Source organism: Giraffa tippelskirchi, chromosome 6, assembly GCF_054371585.1.
Source record: "Giraffa tippelskirchi isolate mGirTip1 chromosome 6, T2T-mGirTip1v1.2.pri, whole genome shotgun sequence".
Classification (NCBI taxonomy): domain Eukaryota; kingdom Metazoa; phylum Chordata; class Mammalia; order Artiodactyla; family Giraffidae; genus Giraffa; species Giraffa tippelskirchi.
Window position 1 is genome coordinate 92,299,311 of NC_137280.1, and position 24,268 is coordinate 92,323,578.

Below are 24,268 nucleotides of genomic sequence, written 5' to 3' on the forward strand. Positions count from 1 at the left end.
TTATATCCTATAATATAATGCATACTAAATGGCAGTTTGGAGTCAGTTGTGGATTTAATGTCTTAAACACTTTAAATTACTTCTCTTTTCATGTTGTTTTTGGTATAATTGTTTCCTACAGCAAATCACTCCTTCACCTTGATTCTCTTTGTCAGAATTTTGTGCACTCTAACATCTTCAGTTATGGTAATGCAGTTTTCCTAGTAACTTTGTTAATGTTCTGTGAATTGAAAATTTGAGTATGTTACATACCCTGAATGTTCATTGCAAGGACTAATGCTGAAGCTCTAGTACTTTGGCCACCTGATGAGAAGAACTGACTCATTGGAAAAGACCCTGATGCTGGGAAAGACTGAGGGCAGGAGGAGAAGGGGGCAGTAGAGGATGAGATGGTTAGATAGCATCACCAACTTTCAATGGACATGAGTACAAGCAAACTCTGAGAGACAGTGGAGGACAGAGGAGACTAGCATGCTGCAGTCCATGAGTCACAAAGAGTCGGACACAACCTAGCTACTAAACAGCAACAAAAGTGTATATGATATTAAATTGTGATTTAGCGGGACTTATGATGTAACAGCACATCAACATTTGAAGACATTGGTACTTGATATCCTGTTAAGGAAATTTTGCCTCCAAATTTTAAGCTGGAAAGTCACTGGAATAACTGTTCAGAAAAGAATAACAACTACACGATCTTTTTAGATTTTTGGTGTGTATGTTAAGAATTCTGTACAAATTGAAATCTCTGTGTAGTGATCCTCAAAACAGCCAATAAAATCTCAATTAGGAAAAAAATTTGAAAAATGGAGAAAGATATCCCATGTCAACATTAAACAAAAGACAGTGAATGTACCTATATGAATTTCAGATAATGTGGGCTTCAGAGTGAGAAAAACTTAGAGGTAAAGAAGAACATTATATAATGATAATGTTCTCCAAGAGAACAAAGCAATCCTTAGTGGGTATATGTATAACAACAGATTGGCAAAATACATGAGAAAAAAATGATAGAACTGTGTGGAGAAATACATGAATCCACTATTATCATTGGAGACTTTAGTCACCCCCCCCGCCTGCCCCCCACTATACCCATCCTATCAGTAATTAAGAGTTCCAGCAGATAGAAAATCCGAGTGGACATAGTTAAATTAAATAGCACCATCAAACAAGTGCTCTGCTGTGCTAAGTCACTCAGTCATGTCCAACTCTTTGTGATGCTATGGATTGTAGCCTGCCAGGTTCCTCTGTCCATGGGGATTCTCCAGGCAAGAATACTGGAGTGGGTTGCCATGTCCTTCTCCAGGGGATCTTCCCAGCCCAGGGATGGAACCCAGGTCTCCCTCATTGCAGGTGGATTCTTTACCATCTGAACCACCAGGGAAGTGGATTTAAGTAAATACACACAATACTTAAGCCAAACACAGAATGCACATTCTTCTCAAGTTCCCATGGAACTTTCATGAAAATAAACCATATTTTGGGACATAAAACACACCTAAAAATTATGATTTACTCTATGACTGTGTCTCTATTCCCGCCCTGTAAATAGGTTCATTGCTACCATTTTTTCTAGATCCCATGTGTTTGTGTTCACTCAGTTGTGTCTGACTCTTTGTGACCCTGTGGATTGTAGCCCGCCAGGCTCCTCTGTCCATGGGATTTCCCAGGCAATTCTGGTTGAACCCGCAGGTTCAACCCCCAATGGAGGGGATTGCCATTTCCTCCTCTAGGGGATCTTCCCAACTCAGAAATTGAACTCATATATTTTGCGGCTCCTGTACTGGCAGGTGGGTTCTTTACCACTAGCGTCACCTGGGATGCTCAATCGATAAATATATCCGTGTAAATCCTTAAAGTCCACATTAATAATCTCTTCATTGAATAGCCAATTTAGTGAATAAAATAGTATCAAAAATAGATAATAATACATAAAAATTAAGAGTTGGAAAAATCAATGTAGAGAAAATATAATGAGAATTTTGATGACTGGATCAAGAAAAGTCACTCTGTTAAATGATGTTTTGCAGAAAAATCAAATATTGTTTGTTCAAGACTGATTCAAGGGTAGCAGTGGCTCCAGCAACAGTGGCAGCATCACTGGGTCCCTGTGGAGGTTCTCATGGAGGCACTGTCCTCACCTTGGGGCTGAGACCCATTAGTTTGTGTTAGTCTCTGAGATCTCCCTCATCCCCCTCAGCTTCTGGAAAAGGGCTCAAGTGACTAAGCCCATGATGAAGAAAACTTCAACATCTGTTCCTTTGGACACAAAAAAGAGAGGAAAGGGACAATTCTGTGAACTCTTTATTGGTGGCTTGAGCTCCGAAACCACAGAAGAAAGTCTGAGGACCTACAGTGTAAGCAGTGGGGAAGACTTACAGACTGTGTGGTCATAAGGCACCCCACCAGCCAGACGTCAAGATTTGGTTTTATCACGTTTTCCTCCATGGCTGAGGTGGATGCTGCCATGGCGGCCAGACCTCATTCCATTGATGGGAAAAGGGCCACCCCCAAACGCGCTGTCCCAAGAAAGGACTATGGAAAACTGGGGGCTCTTGTCACTGTGAAGAAGCTGTTTGTTGATGGACTTGCAGAGGACACTGAGGAGCATCATCTTAGAGATTACTTTGGGAAATACAGAGAAATTGATGCCACTGAGATAATTACTGATAGTGTGGAAGGAAAAGAGGCTTTGGGCTTGTGACTTTTGATGACCACAATCCCGTGGATAAGATAGTGTTGCAGAAAATTCATACCATTAATGGTCATTGTGTAGAAGAAAGGCATTTTCTTGATATAAAAAGCAGGGCATCCAAAGTTCTAGAGGTGGAAGGGGAGGCCATTTTGCCTTTGGAGAGCCTCATGGTGGTGGTGGAAATTTTGGAGCAGGACACAGAAGGGACTTTAGAGGAGGATCTGAGGGATGTGGAAGATGGCAATCATGGGTATGGAAGAGGACTTAGAGGTGGTAATTTTCGAGGTGGCCCTAATAATGGAGGCTCTTAGCCAGAGTCATGGTGCAATAAGACATAATATTATTCCTTTGAAAAATTCTACTGGATGTGTAGGGTTAAGAAGCTGTTAAACTTTTATGGTTAAATAAAAATAACCTGAAAGCTAAACAGGAGTAACGTGTTCTCTTTCAGTGACAGTGTTTTAAACATTTTTATTTTTAAATTTTTTTCTAGTTTTATGAAGTATCAAAGTTGAAAGTGTACAGTATAATGATGACTTACATATATTATGAAATGATTACCACAGTGAATTTTATACAGTTACCAAAATAAAAAAAGAAAAGTTATATCTTATCATGAGAATTCTTAGGCTTTATTTCATTAAGAAATTTCATATAGCATCAGTCCAGTTCAATTCAGTCACTCAGTCGTGTCTGACTCTTTGCGACCCCATGAATCACAGCACGCCAGGCCTCCCTGTCCATCACCAACTCCCGGAGTTTACCCAAACCCATGTCCATCGAGTCAGTGATGCCATCCAACCATCTCATCCTCTGTCGTCCCCTTCTTCTCCTGCCCCCAATCCTTCCCAGCATTAGGGTCTTTTCCAATGAGTCAACTCTTTGCATGAGGTGGCCAAAGTATTGGAGTTTCAGCTCCAACATCAGTCCTTCCAATGAACACCCAGGACTGGTCTCCTTTAGGATGGACTAGTTGGATCGTCTTGCAGTCCAAGGGACTCTCAAGAATCCTCTCCAACACTACAGTTCAAAAGCATCAATTCTTCAGCGCTCAGCTTTCTTCACCGTCCAACTCTCACATCCATACATGACTACTGGAAAAAATCATAGCCTTGACTAGACGGACCTTTGTTGGCAGAGTAATGTCTCTGTTTTTAAATATGCTATCTAGGTTGGTCATAACCTTCCTTCCAAGGAGTAAGTGTCTTTTAATTTCATGGCTGCAATCACCATCTGCAGTGATTTTGAAGCCCCCCAAAATAAAGCCTGACACTGTTTCTACTGTTTCCCCATCTATTTCCCATGAAGTGATGGGACCAGATGCCATTATCTTAGTTTTCTGAACGTTGAGCTTTAAGTCAACTTTTTCACTCTCCTCTTTCACTTTCATCAAGAGGCTCTTTAGTTCTTCTTCACTTTCTGCCATAAGGGTGGTGTCATCTGCATATCTGAGGTTATTGATATTTCTCCCGGCAATCTTGATTCCAGCTTGTGCTTCTTCCAGCCCAGCGTTTCTCATGATGTACTCTGCATAGAAGTTAAATAACAGGGTGACAATATACAGCCTTGACATACTCCTTTTCCTATTTGTAACCAGTGTGTTGTTCCATGTCCAGTTCTAACTGTTGCTTCCTGACCTGCATACAAGTTTCTCAAGAGACAGGTCAGATGGTCTGATATTCCCATCTTTTTCAGAATTTTCCACAGTTTATTGTGATCCACACAGTCGAAGGCTTTGGCATAGCATAGAGCTGTGTTAATTACAATCATCTTACTGTACATTACGACTTTTGTATTTATTCATCTTACAACGGGAAGTTTGTACTTTTGGGCAACTTTCATCCTATTTCTCTTCTCACCAATTCTCTCCCTCTGGTGACCACAAATATCAAAATTCTATGAATTTTTTTATTTGAGTTTTTTTTTAATTCTACCTATGAGGGAGATCTGACAGTAGTTGTCTTTCTCTGACTTATTATACTTAGTATGAGGCATTCAAGGACCATCCATACTGTTGCAAATAGTGGACTTCCTTATTTTCTATGATTGAATACTATACCACTGTATCTTTGTATATATATATGTATATATACACACATAAATATTTATGTATATGTGTATGTATACACATATATACAGATATCTACATACATATAAAATATAAAATCACTGTTCTTCCTTACGTTCATCTTTTGATAGATATTTAGGTCATATCCATATCTTGAGTCTTGTAAATAATCCTACAACAATCATGTGTGTCTAGATGGTTATTCAGGACAGTGGCTTTATTCAGATATATACTAAAAAGTTGAATTGCTGGTTCCTGTGTAGTTCCATTTTAAAGTTTTTGAGGACCCTCCATACTGACTTTCACAATAGCTGCACCAATTTACATTCCCACAAACACTGCAACAAAAGTTTTTCTCTTCATTACACCTCAGCAAACATTTGTTATTTCTTGTCTTTTTGGAAACAACCATTCTAACAGGTTGGAGGTGATAACTCCTTTTGGTTTTGATTTGTAACTTCCTAATGATTTGTGGGGCTTCCCTGGTGGTTCAGTGGTAAAGAATCTGCCTGCCAGCACAGGAGACATCGGTTCCACCCCTGGTCCGGAAAGATCCCACATGCCACTAAGCAACTAGGCCTGTGCACCATAACTATTGAGCCTTTGAGCCATAATTACTGAGCCCATGTGATGAAACTACTGAAGCCCATCTTCTCTGCAGCAGGAGAAGCCATTGAAATGAGAAGCCTGTGCACCACAATTGGAGAGTAGCTCCCACTTGCCACAACTAGAAAAAACACTGGGGAGAAACAAAGACCCAGCACAGCCAAAAATGAATCGATCAAATAAAAAATGTAACTGGAAATTATTATTATTGTTTACATGTTTTGGCTGTTTCAATATATAGAGTCATTTTACATTAGTAAAAATTGAAATCAGTTTTCAAAAAATCATGTTTTGGTGGTTCAGGGGTTAAAAATCCACCCTCCAATGCAGGGGACATAGGTTCGATCCCTGGTTGGGAAATTAGGATCCCACAAGTCCCAGTGCAGCTAAACCCACGTGCCCCAACTACTGAGCCCCAGTGCCACGATTAGAGAGAAGCTGGCATGGGGCAAGTAGAGAAAGAAGCTCACCTACCACAACCAAGAGCCCCCTTGCAGCAACAGAAAGATCTGGCATGCTGCAAAGAAGACCCCGAGTACTGCAACCAAGACCCGAGGCAGTCAAAGAAATAAAAAAATACAAATTAAAAAAAAAAAATCACGTCCCATTATTTCCATTGAAAGATTATTGCTGACCCACCAAAAGACGCCAGGATTCTTGGCCTCCAGGGGAGAAAAATTCAATCTGGGGCCAGAGACGAGGCTTGATCACTCAGAGCTTTTGTGTAATAAAGTTTTGTTAAAGTATAAAGGAGATAGAGAAAGCTTCTGACATAGGCATCAGAAGGGGGCAGAAAGAGTACCCCCTTGCTAGTGTTAGCAGTGTAGTTATATACTCTCTAATGAATCAAAAGAATGTCTGGAGGTTGTAAAAGACCTCACCAGACCTACTCTCATAATTTACATTTTAGGATAACAGGATTAACCAGAAGGTTTAATCCAGAGACTGTCCTCAGGCAGGATACATTATTGTTATATAATCTTAAGGAATGTAGAGGGGAAAAAAAGTTTGTCCTTTCTTCCTCCTTGAGAATTCTAGACCCCTCTCTCCTTGGGGACCCCTAGACTTCTTATCAACTTGCCTAGGGAATGACTCTCTCACCATGAGGTATGCTGCAGCAGGAATGGGTCCTGTTGATTATCCATTCATGCAGTGAAGGACGTTCGCGTCCCATCCAAGTTTTGGCAATTATAAATCGAGCTTCTAAGAAGCATTTTTTCTTTTTCTTTTAAAAAGATTTATTTATTTTTGGCTGCACTAGGTCTTCACTGCTGCATGAAGGTTTTCTCTAGATGCTGAGAGCAGGGAGCTACTCTTCCCTGTAGCATGGGCTTCTCATTGCGGTGGCTCCTCTTGTTATGGAGCATAGGCTCTAGGCATGTGGGCTTCAGTACTAGCACCTCCTGGGCTCTAGAGCAGGGATTCAGCAGTTGTGGTGCATGGGTTTAGTTGCTCCAAAGCATGTGGGATCTTCCCAGATCAGGGATTGAACCTATGTCCCCTGCATTCGTAGGCGTATTCTTAACCACTGGACAACCAGGGAAGCCCCTAAGAAGCATTTCTATATGGAGTTTGTTTTTTTTTTTTTTTATGAACATTAGCTTTTGTCCCTGAAAAACAACTATCTTGTGTGGGAAAGCTGTATCAATCACTGTGTGATAAATAATAAAAGAAAATACCACAGCGATATCTCAAGAGATTGTATTATTTTGCATTTCCACTAGCAACGGATGAGAGTTACGATTGTCTCAAATCTTTCTCTGCTCTTAATATTGTCAGTCATTGTGGCAGTAAGAAATGAGTGAAAGTGAAAGCAAAGTCGCTCAGTTGTGTCCGACTCTTTGCGACCCCAAGAACTTTAGCCTACCAGGCTCCTCTGTCCATGGGATTCTCCAGGCAAGAATGCTTGAGTGGGTTGCCATTTCCTCCTCCAAGAAATGAGCAGATTTGTGCAATTGTCAGATAATAGTTAAATTTTAAAACTGCAATGAAGACATTGTATTGTCTTCTGGTGCATGGCTATAACACCACATATGAGTGTTTCTTGCCCTAAACCCCAAAGAAAACATGTACCTCTAAGCCCAACTATGACTCTTCTGGAATGTTAGATGCACAAGGTAAAAGTAAATGATCCCTTACAGTGTCAATGGTCAAAACCCCAATTATAGTGAAGTTTGAAAGATAACCTGATTCCTTCAATCAATAATTCACACAATAAATTAGCCACTATAGCTTAAGATTCCAAATCCTTTCTCCTTGTTATCTAGTCAAGAGATCTAGACACAATTATCCAGCTGAAATACAAACCTGGGTGAGGGACTTTCTTCCCAGTGACTAAGACTCTGTGCTCACAATGCAAGGGGCCTGGGTTTGATCCCTAGTCAGGGAACCAGATCACACGTGTCACAACTGAAGATCCCACATGACACAACTAAGACCTGGAGCAGCCAAATAAATAAAATAAATATTTAAAAAACCTGAGTCAACCTTAACTTTTCATATCTATCTGGAAATTTATTATAGGAATTGTCTTATAGGTTTGAGATGGAGAAGTCCCATAAATGATCATCTCCAAACTGGAGAAGCAGAAAAGCTGGTGGTATAATTGAATCCAAGTGTGAAAGCCTGGGAACCAGGAGCTCTGATGTCCAAGGGCAGGAAAAGATAGGCATTGCAGCTCAAGAAGAGGGGGTGGAATCACCCTACCTTATCTTTTTGTTCCATTTCTTCTGGTCCTCAGGATATTAGATAATACCCACACTGATGAGGTCTTTTACTCAGTCTATGGAATCAAATGCTAATCTCTTCCAGAAATACTCTCAACACACCCAGGAATAAAGCTTAACCAACTATCTTGGTATCCCTTAGCCCAATCAAGTGGACACACAAAAAGTGACTACCAAGCATAGGTCTATCCAGCCAACACAAATAGAAAATGACAATATGATCTATGTAATTCTAAATTTTGTAGAAAGCATACTAAAGAAAGAAAATTGAAAGAGGACACTGGTTTCGAAAATATTGATACTTAAAGAAACAAAAAGAAATATTTCAAAATGTCGTCCACATCAGAAAACATATATCCTTTTCTTCTTTCTGAGCCTTGAAAACTGGTGTCTTATGATTACAATCTGTGTTAAGTCAAAAGTTAAATTTGAAATCTGATCCATTATTCTTGACCTACATTGAGATTTCACAAGACTGACAGTTCTAAGAGAAGACTCACACTAAGTATTAACTTATCCTTTCTTACGGCATGTCTATTCTACAGTTTGACCCATTTCCCAGTGTTTTTTCAGTATTTTGTTTCATCAGACAGAATTATTATATTTATAGTATTCAGTTTGATGTACTTGACTAAGAAATGTAATGAAAATCTCTTCCTCTGCTCAAGTTTACAGATGAATTTTGATGACTACAGATGCCTAAAATATTTTAATATGATCTAAATTACAAATTTCCCTTATCTACTTGAGATTGATTGTACTAAATGGAACCCATTTTCTCCTCATTGAACAACTGTTTTCTTTCAAAGCTTAAAGTTGCATATTGTTTATGTTAGAGCTGAAATGAAGAACTTAAGTAGCTAAGAATATATTGATTCCAGCACAGACCAGATTACTAAACAGCAAGACAGTTCAAGAGCAAATATCCCAATAGAATCCAAGGGGGATAATCTTGGAAAACTCAGAACACAGTTAGAAGAGAAGTGAGATGTGATAAAAAGGAGAGTAGAGAGAAAGTGGGGAGAAATTGATAGCAGAAATGAAAATACACAAGCATGGTTTAAAAAGAAATCACCCAATGGTTGCAATAACTCAACATCCTGAGTCAAATATTGTATGTACACAGGATACAATAATGAGCTAATATATGGTCTAAAAGCCAAAGTTAATGTAATGCACTTTTAGAGAATACGGAGGCCAAACAAGCAAGAAAAAGGCTAATTGGTGATGTCTAAGGAAAAACAAGATGGATAACAAGAGATTACTATTTTTATACTTTTTTGGGGGGGGTGGGATAGGGCCAAAAGGCATGCAGGATCTTGGTTTCCCAACCAGGGCTCGAACCTATGCTCCCTGCATTGGGAGCTCAGAGTCTTAACCAATGGATCACCAGGGAAGTCCCGTGAGCACCATTTTTAATGGCTAAGAAGAATCAAATAATAAGCTAAGAAGAATCAAATCCAACTAGAGTTTTATACCTAGCATCAACATTGCCCCAACTAAAGATGTCTGCCAAAACTTAAGTGAAACACTTCGTTGTGAACAACATTGAATCAGACAAAATACTAGAGTGAGTTGTTAAGTCCAAAGTAAAATAATTTCATATTAAAAACCAGGAATGGAAAAAGCATGAATAGGAAAAGAAAGGATATTTTCAAAATAATTATGAATAAATTTTGCTTCAAAAAGCACTTCTAGGTTTATCTCAGGGACATTAAAATATCTGTAGCATTAAAACAATGACAACAGTAATAGAAGAGTCAAGAAAGTTAAAATGGAAGTGAAAGTGTTCTAAGGTATTATTAGCATTTGGGAAAGGTGCTAAAAATAATTATCTGTATTAGACTATTAAGTGAAGGATTTATAGTGTAATTACTAGTAGTGATGTGTGTATGATTGTGACTGACAAGTTTCCAGACAAAAAGTGGATTAATAAAAGTGTTAAACCCTAGTCAGTGAAGTAAAGGGAGTAGAGAGACTAATTAGGTCAAAGGATCAGAAAAGAGTTAGGTGATTGAAATCATCAAACATTAACCAGGAATTAGTTGAAGGGTAAACGTACAAAATACAAACCTTTTAAAAGAATGGCTGTGTGATATAGACATTACAGACTTGTCAACCAACATTTTGGAGCAGAATACCTCAGTTTGATCCCTGGGTTGGGAAGATCCCCTGGAGAAGGACATGGCAGTTCACCCTAGTATTCTTGTCTGGAAAATCCCATGAACAGAAGAGTTTGGCAGGCTATAGTCCAGGAGCTCACAAAGAGTCACAGACAGGACTTAGTGAATAAACAACCTCAACAATTATTGATAAACATTTAAAAGGTCTCTATTTTTCCTTTTTGCTATTATAACATCAATTTCTGGAAATCTTTGTATATAGATAGAAACTTCTGTTCCCATTTTTGTTGGCTGTATCCATAGTGGGAGAAAAAGGAAAGATTAACCTGTTGATAGGAACAGCAAATACCACTCCATACATAAATGTATTACATTTTTTAAACATTTTTTTCTTTTTTTGGCTGTGCTGGGTATTCCCTGCTCTGTGTGGGCTTTCTCTAACTGCAGTGAACTGGGGCTTCTCTTGTGGCAGACTACAGGCTCTAGAGTGCGGGCTTAGTAGTTGAGCTGGCACACTGGCTTAGTTGCTCCACAGCATGTGGAATCTTCCCGGACTGGGGATGGAACCTGTGTCCCTTGCTTTAGCAGACAGATTCTTATCCATGGTGCCACCAGGGAAGTCCCATTTTTTTCATCTAGGATAGTTTCTGACAGTGTTAATAGCCTCCTATTTTTGCATTTGTGTATGAAGACTGAAGAATCTCTCAAATCCCTTTGATCTGAGATAGGGTGTGTCTTTGAAAAATCCACTGATTGGGTTACCCACTCCCTCCATAAAAGGGGAAGCCGAGGCAGAAGTCACTGCTTTCTCTGGCAAGCTACAGGCAGTCTGCATCTCAGGATTGGGTCACAGGACAGCTCTCGAGTCAGGGGGAACCAGCATCGGCCTCTTTCACAGATCAGCCTGTTCTGGTAAGTGTGGCATCCATATTGATGGGAACAGTGTTCATTTGCATTCTTTTCTTGGTGAAATTTCCTAGAGTTAGCTCTTACAAGGAAAAGTTATGTTATTGAAAGGTATATCCTAAGTGTTACTGTTACAAAATATTCAAGGTTTTGTATAGTTTTGCATTTGAAAATTTCTTTGAATAACAGGACAGAGTAAAAAAAAAATTTACATCACCAAGAAATGGAAACAATACTTGGCTCTGCTTTGTTTAAATTGTTGTCCTCTGTGGAAAATTCTTTACCCACATTGTGGTTGAGTCTTTTTCTTTCTTTCTTTCTCTCTCTCTTTTTTTTTTTTTTTTTGCAGTTAAGTTTTCTGCTCAAATATGTCCTCAGTTAGGTTTTCCCCTGGAGAAGGGAATGGCAACCCACTCCAGTATTCTTGCCTGGAGAATTCCATGGACAGAGGAGCCTGGTGGGCTATGGCCCATCTACGGGGTTGGAAGAGTCAGACACAACATAGTAACTAAACCACCACACCACTAATCTTTTCATCATCAGTAATTTTAATTTCTTCCTCCCTTTATCCTTTCTGGCTTCACTTCCCCCATGTGTGTGTATGTTAGTCACTCAGTTGTGTTTAACTCTTTGTGACCCCATGGATTATAGTCAGCCAGGCTCCTTTGAATACTGGAGTGGGTAACCATTCCCTTCTCAAGGGCATCTTCCCACCCAGGGATGGAACCTGGGTATCCTGCACTGCAGGCATATTCTTTACCGTTGAAGCCACCAGGCAAGCCCCTGTAAGGGCAAAGTAAAAGGTAAATAACTTGGCGTAAAACCTTAAAGTCCACATTAGTCATCTATTCACTGAATGTACCATTTGTGAGAAAAAGTGTAAAATAAATAGAGAATAATGCATATAGAATTAAAAATGGGAAGAAATCAATATAGAGAAGGTAATATGCATCAAGAAAGGTCACTCTGTTAAATAATGTTTTGCAGAAAAATTGAAAGTTGCTCAAGACTGATTCAAGGGCGGCAGAGGCTCCAGAGGCAGTAATAGCATCCCCAAGACCCGGAAGTGGAGGTTCTCCTGGAGGCTCTGTTTCCGGAGCCGGGAGCTGGGACTGGTCAGGTTCCTGTTAGTCTCTGAGATCTCCCTCACCCCCCTCAGGTTCAGAAAAATGGCTCAAGCGACCAAGCCCGAGATGAAGAAAACGTCAACATCTGACCCATTGGAGAGGAATAAGAGAGATAATGAAGAATTCCGCAAACTCTTTGTTGGTGGCTTGAGCTCTGAAACCACAGAAGAAGCTCTATGGAACTACTACCGGCAGTGGGGATATCTTACAGACTGTGTGGTCATAAGACATCCCGCCAGCCAGACATCAAGAAGATTTGGTTTTGTCACGTTTTCCTCCATGGCTGAGGTGGATGCTGCCATGGCGGCCAGACCTCATTCCATTGATGGGAAAAGGGTCGCCCCCAAACGTGCTGTCCCGAGAGAGGACTATGGCAAACCAGGGGCTATTGTCACTGTGAAGAAGCTGTTTGTTTGTAGAATTGGAGAAGACACGGAGAAGCATCATCTTAGAGATTACTTTGGGAAATATGGAAAAATCAATGCCATTGAGATCATTAGTGATAGGGAGTCTGGAAGGAAAAGAGGCTTTGGGTTTGTGACTTTTGATGACCACGATCCTGTGGATAAGCTTGTATTGCAGAAATACCATACTGTCAATGGTCATCATGCAGAAGTAAGAAAGGCCTTGTCTAGACAAAAAATGCAGGAACTCCAGCATTCTAGAATAGAAAGGGGAGGAGGTAAGGTTGATTTCCTATACTTGCATGGTGGTGGTGGAAATTTTGGAGCAGGACAAGAAAGGGATTTTAGAGGAGGATCTTATGGAGGTGGAAGCGGTGGTAAATCTGGGGATGGTGACCATGGGTATGGAGGAGGACCAGGAGGTGATAGTTGGACGGTTAGTCCTGGTTATGGAGGAGGACAAGGAGTTTGTGATGGAGGAGGACCTGGACATGGCCACCAGGATGGGGGCTGCAGAGCTGGTTATACCAACTGTGGAGGAAGGAACGATGAAAGTCAGAATTGGAATAATTTGGGAAATTATAAGCAGAAACCTTCAAAGTATGAGTTACTGAAGAGTAGAAAACTGAGTGGTAGGAGGAATATGGGAGGATCATGTGGTAGAGGAAACTATTGTCCTGGAGGCCATGGAGGCAGTGGGGGTTATGGAGAGAAGGCGATATTGAGCTTGTTATTTGACAGGGGCTTGATTGTATAAATCAGGGAGAATGAGAGCCCGGAGTTAACAGAACAGCTTCAGGCTATGGAAATAACAATGTCAAGGAAACTCTCATTTCAGTCACGCATAAATATTTGGTGATGTAGCCCAAGGCATGAGAGCACGTGTAGAGAGCCATTTTGTGAGTGGACTTAATTATGTAAAAACATTACCTTCCTTGGAGGAAAAAATCATATAAAAATGCTTTTGAGACACAATTCTTTCCTTTTGAAATGTGTTTCCAGTGGCCACTGTTCAAGAGTGTAGAAGCATCTCTTTGATAATGTTAAATTTCAAAGTTTTGGGTGACATGTGAAAATCCTTTTTCAAGATTTTCCCCAACATTTTGAAAAACTACTAGCTAGAATCACCGTGTAATAATACATAACATCATTCTTCTAAAAAAATTTAGTTCATGTGTAAAGAAGCTATTGTACATTGAAGATTTAATAAAATAATTTTAAAGGTGAAATGGTAGTAGTTTGTGTGTGTGTGTATGTATGTATATATATATATGTATGTATATATTCTGGGGCTTCCTTGATGACTCAGCAGGTAAAGAATCTGCCTGCAATGCAGGAGACACAGGAGACGTTGGTTGGATCTCTGGGTCAGGAAGATCCCCTGGAGGAGGGCATGGCCACCCACTCCAGTATTCTTGCCTGGGAAATCCCATGGACTGAGGAGCCTGGTGAGCTACAGTCCAAAGGGTTGCAAAGAGTCAGACACGATTGAACGACTAAGCATGCACACAGGTATTTTTACGTATTTTAAAGCTGTGCTAATTTTGGTTATCTTGTACATTACATCTTTCATAATGTTGAGTAACTTGTCATTTGGTCATTTATATATCGCCTTTGGATAAATGTCTATTCAGTTCCTTAGTGTATATGATAGTTTGATTCTTTGTTACTGTGGTGTGTGAGTTTTTGTTGTGCATCACATGTTTTGTATATATCTTGTAACTAGAAGTTTGTATCTTTTGACAACCTTCATCTTATGTTTCCTCCAACCAGTTCTCTGCCTCTAGTAACCACAAGCATGATGCATGATGTTTTTCAATGAGTTTAATCTTTTCTTTTGGATTTAATCAATAAATATGATCCTACAATATTTGTCTTTCTCTGATTTATTAGTTAATGTCCCATCCATGTTGTTTCAAATGGAGAATTTCTTTACAGAAGACTGGTATTCCATGGCATGTGTATATGTATGTATCTGTGCTGTGCTGTGCTAAATCGTTTCAGTTGTGTCTGACTCTTTGCAACCCTATGGACTGCAGCCCTCCAGACTCCTCTGTCCCTGAATTCTCCAGGCAAGAATACTGGAGTGGGTTGCCATGCCCTCCTCCAGGGGATCTTCCTGACCCAGGAATCAAACCCAGGGATAGAACCCACATATCCTGTGGCTCCTGCATTGCAGGCAAATTCTTTACCACTGAGCCACAGGGGAAGCCCTGTGTATGTTTCTATAAGTGTGTATAAAATCTTTGTGTATGTGTGAGTATATACAGAGATATCTACCTATGCATAAAATATAAAATCACTCTTTTAAAATATACTCATCTTTTGATATTTAGGTCATTTTCCCATGTCTTGACTATTGGAAAGATCCTGCAGTGATCATATGAGTGTAAATGATTATTTAGGATACTGGCTTCATTTTTTTCTGATACAAACCCAGAAGTGGAATTGCTGGTTCCTACAGCGGTTCTAATTTTAATTTTTTGATGAAACTCCGTACTGGGTTTTTAATGGCTGCACCAATTGATGTTCTCACCAAGAGCGCAGAAAAGTTTCCCTTTGGTGTATTTGACACAAGCACCATGAGCTCCGTGCAGGGACATCAATCATGGACACAGGAGGGCAAAGCCCTCAGTGTCAGGATGGGCTTGTCTCCCCCACACCTCCCTCTCTGCTCCCAAGCCCTGAAGTTTGAGAGTCACAGACTATGATGCAATCACAGAGGGAAGGGGAAAAACATGTTTATGCTCATTGTTTTTCACCAGGATGGAGGGAGGCAGGTGCAGAGCCCCAGGACAGGAGCCTCCCCAGAGGTCCTCCATGGGACTGACATGAAGCAGTAAAAAGAAGGGGAAGTCAGGCTGCCCGTGTCACGGGGACACTGAGGGTGAGGTCTCAGCACTGTGACTCCCTTATACACACCTGCTTTCTGATTCTAAGTGTGCCCTTGTCTGGCACACCTGTCTGGCACATGCCCTGCAAGTTTTCCACAGGCTGAGAGACAGAGGGGTCGTGGGCATAGGCTGGGCCAATGTGAGGGCCATCTTCATCTTTGAGAGCAGAGCAAGGATCAGATGCTGATCCCTCTTCTCATGAGCTGAGTCTAGATACAGGGCTTGGTCTCTTGGTTGGGTATCTCCTATTATGTCGTTCTCTCCAATTTATCTTTCCTTGCTCCTGCAGTCTTTACACACTGCATGTGGGATAGTTTGAAGTTTATGCAGATTGCTTGAAGCACAGAGTGTATAAAGATGGGGATGTGGTGGTGGGTTTTCCCCCATCCATACATTTAAACTACAAGCAGGTGTATATTACAGATCTTCTTCCTGAGAAGGCCAAAGCAACTGATAATACCTTATGAGTAAGTTCTTGTTTGCATTTGCATGTATGTGTGTTTCATCCCCTTGAAAATGATCTGAGGTGTGCACAGAAGTGGCAGAGATGTAGACCAAAAGATTCTGAATATTTTATCCTTAGTCCCTCTATTATCTGAAATTTTTTCCTTTTTACTCCTTTCAAGAGAGGAGAGAATTATGCATCTTTCCTTCTCTACTCACCAGAAGGATTTCCAAGCTCTGTTCCTGGAGGTCTTAAAATTAGTAAGACTGCTGAATCCCAGCCCCTCCTGCTGCTAGAACCCTTAGACTGAGGCACACAATCCCTTTGAAACACTGGTCTCCTGGCCTGGGGCCACTCTTAGAGAAAGTGGCTCAGCCTGAATGTTGGCTGCTGACAGAGATATTGGTGAAATGTGCCTCCATGGAGACACCTGAACTGACCTGGATTTTCCACCCTAAAAAACATGAGTCCCATCAAATGTTAATATTATTAATTCACTCCCACCAAGAGTGAGGTATTCAGCCCAATATTCTGGAAGCAAAAGAAAAAAAGTAGATACTATGTCAGAAGACAGTAAAGCCCTTCATTTTTATCTATATCATTAATTTCTCTGGGAAAAATGATGAATTCTGCCCTAAAACATGGATTTATCTAACTGTGTGGCATGAATGTCTCCAGCTGAGTTAGTGTAGCAGGGCTTAACAATGGGTTTGCATCAAGCAGCCTGTTTTCTGTTCATGTTTTGCTGGTTCATAGAGTTTCTAATGGTTCTGTAGTGTTTATCAGCATGCCCATATCCTCAGAAGTGGAAGACATGTTTAGAAGCTGTGTACCTTGTTTCCTTATTAGTTACGTTTGGAATTTTTTTCAACGCTAATTCTGTTGGCAGCTGCCCTGCTACTGGAGAGTTGCTGATTTGAGGGGAGAATGACAATCTTGTTTCTACTCTTCTGTGTGAGGACCTCTGCCAAATCTTTTTCCCTTCCAGCTGTCTCATTTCATGTTTTTTTTCCTCATGGTTTGCTTCTGCTTCTTTTACCAAAATATGAAATGGAGTGTTTGATGGAAATATTTCAGGTATGTACATTTTCTAGTTTGGTGGAAGCTACTAATTATTTGACCTCTATCAGGATGAATTACACTAACTCAACTAGAGATATGCATGTCACACAGTTAGATAAAGTCCATGTTCTAGGGCTTCCCTTGTGGCTCATCTGGTAAAGAATCTGCCTGCAATGTGGGAGACCTGGGTTTGATCCCTGGATTGGGAAGATTCCCTGGGGAAGGGAATGGCTACCCACTTCAATATTCTGGCCTGGAGAATTCCATGGACTGTATAGCCCATGGGGTCGCAAAGAGTCAGACACGACTGAGGGATTTCACCATGGAAGAGTGTCTTTACTTTCTAATTATATGTATTAGAATGCATGCTGGAAAAATAGTCCTAGTTTAGAATGTAATATAGTAAAATATCCAGAGGAGACTTAACAAAACATATGAAAACTATAAAACTGTAAAAATCTAAACATTTCCTTGGAGTGTACTTAATGTCACGAAGTATTGACATAATTACCATAACAGAATCCAACACTTTCATCTATAGTTGTGTATATGCTGTTGTCCAAATTTTCAATGAAATGATTGTTGTGACAGAAATGAGGTCTCCCTGATATTCTATTGACCCTGGAAAATGAACTATTTTTAGATATAATTATTCCTGTGAATATTTATTTAACTTATTTAACTTATATGCAGAGTACATCATGAGAAACCCTGGGCTGGAAGAAGCACAAGCTGTAATCAAGATTGCCGGGAGAAATATCAATAGCCTCAGATATGCACATGACACCACCCTTATGGCAGAAAGTGAAGAGGAACTAAAAATCCTCTTGAAGAAAGTGAAAGAGGAGAGTGAAAAAGTTGGCTTAAAGCTCAACATTCAGAAAACTAAGATCATGGCATCCTGTCCCATCACTTCATGGGAAATAGATGGGGAAACAGTGGAAACAGTGGCTGACTTTATTTTTGGGGGCTCCAAAATCACTGCAGATGGTGATTGCAGCCATGAAATTAAAAGACACTTACTCCTCGGAAGGAAAGTTATGACCAACCTAGATAGCATATTTAAAGGCAGAGACATTACTTTGTCAACAAATGTCCATCTAGTCAAGGCTATGGTTTTTCCAGTAGCCATGTATGCATGTGAGAGTTGGACTATAAAGAAAGCTGAGCGCCGAAGAATTGATGTTTTTGAACTGTGGTGTTGGAGAAGACTCTTGAGAGTCCCTTGGACTGCAAGGAGATCCAACAAGTCCATCCTAAAGGAGATCAGTCCTGGGTGTTCACTGGAGGGAATGATGTTAAAGCTGAAACTCCAATACTTTGGCCACCTGATGCGAAGGGTTGACTCATTGGAAAAGACCCTGATGCTGGGGGGGACTGGGGCCAGGAGGAGAAGGGGACAACAGAGAATGAGATGGCTGGATGGTATCACCGACTCGATGGACATGAGTTTGGGCAGGCTGCGGGAGTTGGTGATGGACAGGGAGGCCTGGCATGCTGCGATTCATGGGGTCTCAAAGAGTCGGACACGACTGAGCGACTGAATTGAACTGAAATGATTCCTATGAAATCTGCATACAATTTAAAATGTGAGAACACTGGTGATAATTACAAACTCAAAATAAGTTACATGGTTTAGAAGTGAATTAATGCAGGCTTTTGTGAATCTACAAATCCATTTCAGAATATATTTAGAAATTTCTGTCCTCAAACACAAGAGACAAATACATATTGTCAAGTTGTTGATTAAATCAAATAAAATAATCAGATCAAATAAAGTACCTATTTTTTAATAGCTTTTAACATAAATTTAAAGGAAACATGTCAGGATCTTGGCATCCAAACTCTAGTTTCCAACATGAGGAATTCTTAATGAAGAGTAAAAAGACAGAGCTGAATTTTGTTATAAAGCTTCATGATGTTTTAATTTAAGCGGGTACCATTTGTTACTTTCCTTCCCAAAAGAGACCTGTTAAACAACACCCCACTTTCTTCACACAGGTTACTAGTACCAGAAGGAGCTATATGAACCTTATTCTAAAAAAATCATAATTTTTTTTTTTAACCTACCTGGTGGCTCTCTAATGGACTAATATAAGACTTCCTTTATTTCCTGTGTCTTTGAAATTTCCTAGGGCTGACTTACTTCACTCTGTGTAACAGGCTCCAGTTTCATCCATCTCATTAGAACTGATTCAAATGCATTCTTTTTAATGGCTGAGTAATATTCCATTATGTATATGTAACACAGCTTTCTTATCCAGTTGTCTGCCGATGGAAATCTAGATTGCTTCCATGTCCTGGCTATTGTAAACACTGCTGAGATGAACATTGGTGTATATGTGTCTCTTTCAATTCTGGTTTCCTCGGTGTGTTTGCCCAGCAGTGGGATTGCTGGGTCGTATGGCGATTCTATTTCCAGTTTTTAAAGGAATCTCCACATTGTTCTTCATAGTGGCTGTACTAGTTTGCATTCCCACCAACAGTGTAAGAGGGTTCCCTTTTCTTCGCACTCTTTCCAGCATTTATTGTTTGTAGACTTTTTGATAGCAGCCATTCTGACCAGCGTGAGATGGTACCTCATTGTGATTTTAATTTGCATTTCTCTGATAATGAGTGATGTTGAGCATCTTTTCATGTGTTTGTTAGCCATCTGTACGTCTTCTTTGGAAAAATGTCTGTTTAGTTCTTTGGCCCATTTTTTTGATTGGGTCACTTATTTTTCTGGAATTGAGCTGCATGAGCTGCTTGTACATCTTTGAGATTAATTCTTTGTCAGTTGCTTCATTTGCTATTATTTTCTCCCATTCTGAAGGCTGTCTTTTCACCTTGGTTATGGTTTCCTTTGTTGTGGAAAAGCTTTTAAATTTAATTAGGTCCCATTTGTTTATTTTTGCTTTTATTTCCATTACTCTGGGAAGTGGATCATAGAGGATCCTGCTGTGATTTATGTCAGAGAGTGTTTTGCCTATGTTTTCCTCTAGGAGTTTTATAGTTTCTGGTCTTACATTTAGATCTTTAATCCATTTTGAGTTTATTTTTGTGTATGGTGTTAGAAAGTGTTCTAGATTCATTCTTTTACAAGTGGCTGACCATTTTTCCAGCACCACTTGTTAAAGAGATTGTCTTTTCTCCATTGTATATTCTTGCCTCCTTTGTCAAAGATAAGGTGTCCATAGGTGTGTGGGTTTATCTCTGGGCTTTCTATTTTGTTCCATTGATCTATATTTATGTCTTTGTGCCAGTACCATACTGTCATGATGACTGCAGCTTTGTAGTATAGTCTGAAGCCAGGCAGGTTGATTCCTCCAGTTCCATTCTTCTTTCTCAAGATTGCTTTGGCTATTTGAGGTTTTTTGTATTTCCATACAAATTGTGAAATTATTTGTTCTAGTTCTCTGAAAAATACTGTGGGTAGCTTGATAGGGATTGCATTGAATCTATAGATTGCTTTGGGTAGTATACTCATTTTCACTATATTAATTTTTCCTATCCATGAACATGGTATATTTCTCCATCTATTTGTGTCATCTTTGATAGCTTTCATCAGTGTTTTATAGTTTTCTATATATAGGTCTTTTGTTTCTTTAGGTAGATTTATTCATAAGTATTTTATTCTTTTTGTCACAATGGTGAATGGAATTGTTTCCTTAATTTCTCTTTCTGTTTTCTCATTGTTAATGCATAGGAATGCAAGGGATTTCTGTGTGTTAATTTTATATCCTGCAACTTTACTATATTCATTGATTAGCTCTAGCAATTTTCTGGTGGTGTCTTTCAGGTTTTCTATGTAGAGGATCATGTCATCTGCAAACAGTGAGAGTTTTACTTCTTCTTTTCCAATCTGGATTCCTTTTGTTTCTTTTTCTTCTCTGATTGCTGTGGCTAGTAGTGGTGAGAGTGGGCACCGTTGTCTTGTTCCTGACTTTAGGGGAAATGCTTTCAATTTTTCACCATTGAGGATAATATTTGCTGTGGGTTTATCATATATGGCTTACATTATGTTGAGGTATGTTCCTTCAATGCCTGCTTTCTGGAGGGTTTTTTTTTTTTATCATAAATGGATGTTGAATTTTGTCAAAGGCTTTCTCTGTATCTATTGAGATAATCATATGGTTTTTATCTTTCAATTTGTTAATGTGGTGTATCACACTGATTGATTTGTGAATATTGAAGAATGCTTGCATCCCTGGGATAAAGCCCACTTGTTCATAATGTATGATCTTTTCAATATGTTGTTGGATTCTGTTTGCTAGAATTTTGTTAAGGATTTTTGCATCTATGTTCATCAGTGATTTTGGCCTGTAGTTTTCTTTTTTGGTGGCATCTTTGTCTGGTTTTGGAATTAGGGTGATGGTGGCCTCATAGAATGAGTTTTGCAGTTTACCTTCTTCTCAATTTTCTGGAAGACTTTGAGTAGGATAAGTGTCAGCTCTTCTCTAAGTTTTTGGTAGAATTCAGCTGTGAAGCCATCTGGTCCCGGGCTTTTGTTTGTTGGAAGATTTCTGATTACAGTTTCCATTTCCGTGCTTGTGATGAGTCTGATAAGGTTTTCTATTTCTTCCTGGTTCAGTTTTGGAGGTTATACTTTTCTAAGAATTCGTCCATTTCTCCCAAGTTGTCCATTTTATTGGCATATAGTTGCTGATAGTAGTCTCTTATGATCCTTTGTATTTCTGTGTTGTCTGTTGTGATTTCTCCATTTTCATTTCTAATTTTGTTGATTTGATTCTTCCCTCTTTTTTTCTTGATAAGTCTGGCTAATGGCTTGTCTATTTTTTAAAATTTATTTTCTCAAAGAATCAGCTTTTAGCTTTGTTGATTTTTTTCTATGTTCTCCTTTGTTTCTTTTTTATTTATTTCTGCCCTAATTTTTATGATTTCTTTCCTTCTACTAACCCCTGGGTTCTTCATTTCTTCTTTTTCTAGTTGTTTTAGGTGTAAAATTAGGTTATTTGGTTTTTCTCTTGTTTCATGAGGTAAGCTTGTATTGCTATGAACCTTCCCCTTAGCACTGCTTTTACTGAATCCCATAGGTTTTGGGTTGTCATGTTTTCATTTTCATTCGTTACTATGCATATTTTCATTTCTTTTTTTATTTCTTCTGTGATTTGTTGGTTATTCAGAAGCGTGTGGTTTAGCCTCCACATGTTTGCTTTTTTAATAGTTTTTTCCTGTAGTTGACATCTAATCTTACCACATTGTGATCAGAAAAGATGCTTGGAATGATTTCAATTTTGTTTTAATTTATAAAGGCTAGATTTATGGCCCAGGATGTGATCTTTCCTGGAGAAGTCTCCGTGTGCACTTGAGAAAAAGGTGAAATTCATTGTCTTGGGGTGAAGTGTCCTATAAATATCAATTAGGTCTAACTTGTCCATTGTATCATTTAAAGTTTGTGTTTCCTGGCTAATTTTCTGTTTAGTTGATCTATCCATAGGTGTGAGTAGGGTATTAAAGTCTCACTATTATTGTGTTACTATTAACTTCCCCTTTCATACTTGTTAGCATTTGCCTTAGATATGCTGCTCCTATGTTCAGTTCAGTTCAGTTCAGTCGCTCAGTCGTGTCTGACTCTTTGCATCCCCATGGACTGCAGCACGCCAGGCTTCCCTGTCCATCACCAACTCCTGGAGATTACCCAGACTCATGTCCATTGAGTCGGTGATGCCATCCAACCATCTCATCCTCTGTTGTCCCCTTCTCCTCCTGCCCTCAATCTTTCCCAGCATCAGGGTCTTTTCAAATGAGTCAGCTCTTTGCATCAGGTGGCCAAAGTATTGGAGTTTCAGCTTTAACATCAGTCCTTCCAGTGAACACCCAGGAGTGATCTCCTTTAGGATGGACTTGTTGGATCTCCTTGCAGTCTAAGGGACTCTCAAGAGTCTTCTCCAACACCACAGTTCAAATGCATCAATTCTTCAGCACTCAGCTTTCTTTACAGTCCAACTCTCACATCCATACATGACTACTGGAAAAACCATAGCCTTGATTAGACAGAACTTTGTTGACAAAGTAATGTCTCTGCTTTTTAATATGCTGTGTAGGTTGGTCATAACTTTCCTTCCAAGGAGTAAGCATCTTTTAATTTCATGGCTGCAGTCATCATCTGCAGTGATTTTGGAGCCCCCCAAAATAAAGTCAGCCACTGTTTCCACTGTTTCCCCATCTATCTGCCATAAAGTGATGGGACCAGATGCCATGATCTTAGTTTTCTGAATGTTGAGTTTTAAGCCAATTTTTTCACTCTCCTCTTTCACTTTCATCAAGAGGCTCTTTAGTTCTTCTTCACTTTCTGCCATAAGGGTGGTGTCATCTGCATATCTGAGGTTACTGATGTTTCTCCCAGCAATCTTGATCCCAGCTTGTGCTTCATCCAGCCCAGCATTTCTCATGATGTACTCAGCATATAAGTTAAATAAGCAGGGTGACAATATACAGCCTTGATGTACTCCTTTTCCTATTTGGAACCAGTCTGTTGTTCCATGTCCAGTTCTAACTGTTGCTTCCTGACCTGCGTATAGATTTCTCAGGAGGCAGGTTAGGTGATCTGGTATTCCCATCTCTTTCAGAATTTTCCACAGCTTATTGTGATCCACACAGTCAAAGGCTTTGGCATAGTCAATAAAGCAGAAATAGATGTTTTTATGGAACTCTCTTGCCTTTTTGATGATCCAGCAGATGTTGGCAATTTGATCTCTGGTTCCTCTGCCTTTTCTAAATCCAGCTTGAACATCTGGAAGTTCATGGTTCACATATTGCTGAAGCCTGGCTTGGAGAATTTAGAGCATTACTTTGCTAATGTATGAGATGAGTGCAATTGTGTGATAGTTTGAACATTCTTTGGCATTGCCTTTCTTTCAGATTGGAATGAAAACTGACCTTTTCCAGTCCCATGGCCACTGCTGAGTTTTCCAAATTTGCTGCATATTGAGTGCAGCACTTTCACAGCATCATCTTTCAGGATTTGAAATAGCTCAACTGGAATTCCATCACCTCCACTAGCTTTGTTTGTAGTGATGTTTTCTAAGGCCCACTTGACTTCACATTCCAGAATGTCTGGCTCTAGGTGAGTGATCACACCATCGTGATTATCTGGGTTGTGAAGATCTTTTTTGTACAGTTTTTCTGTGTATTCTTGCCACCTCTTCTTAATATCTTCTGCTTCTGTTAGGTCTATACCATTTCTGTCCTTTATTGAGCCCATCTTTG

General features: G+C 39.7%; 2 pseudogenes; both read left to right on the forward strand.

Annotated features, from left to right (window-relative positions):
* Positions 1–2,234: 2,234 nt before the first annotated feature.
* On the forward strand, positions 2,235–2,963 carry LOC145510856 (heterogeneous nuclear ribonucleoproteins A2/B1 pseudogene; annotated as a pseudogene).
* A 9,330-nt stretch (positions 2,964–12,293) lies between these two features.
* LOC145510857 (heterogeneous nuclear ribonucleoproteins A2/B1 pseudogene) lies at positions 12,294–13,269 on the forward strand (annotated as a pseudogene).
* Positions 13,270–24,268: the final 10,999 nt, after the last annotated feature.